Genomic DNA, 476 nt, shown 5'->3' on the forward strand with positions numbered 1-476 from the left:
AATTACATATGTTAAAGAAAACTCCATTCTAGTCGAGTTTAATTTATGAATGTTGTAATTGAGTTATTAGTAAGTTGAATTTGGTTAATTAATTTGAATTTTCATATTTATTACTTGATAAAATAAAATTGCAACATTATTGTCGAAAAAAAAAGTTTTCATGCTAGAAAAGAAAAACCGAAAAAAGATTAGTTTTTCGAAAGTTCAAAGTTCCTTAAGATAGATCTACCTCCATTTTATTTCAGCCAATTCATCAGTTACAATATTTAAAATATCGAAACTTAATATGAAAATAAAGGAAGGAATCATAAACAGCTATATCTGGATTGGTGATATTGTGCATCATAAAGTAGTTCGAATTGAATAAAATATAAAATATTTACACATGATGAAATTTTTACCCTAGTGTGTTTATTTTTTTTTGTGGTTTAAGTATTTATTAGAATTAGAGACAAATCAAAATCGTAATTAATTTA

General features: G+C 23.5%; 1 long non-coding RNA gene across 1 annotated transcript in view; it reads right to left on the reverse strand.

Moving 5' to 3' along the window:
• LOC106680128 (uncharacterized) overlaps positions 1 to 476 on the reverse strand; it is a 486,547-nt gene that overhangs the window by 361,287 nt on the left and 124,784 nt on the right. The gene's annotated exons all lie outside the window — the stretch shown is intronic.

Source organism: Halyomorpha halys, unplaced genomic scaffold, assembly GCF_000696795.3.
Source record: "Halyomorpha halys isolate HHAL.00 unplaced genomic scaffold, Hhal_1.1 Scaffold244.1, whole genome shotgun sequence".
Lineage (NCBI taxonomy): Eukaryota > Metazoa > Arthropoda > Insecta > Hemiptera > Pentatomidae > Halyomorpha > Halyomorpha halys.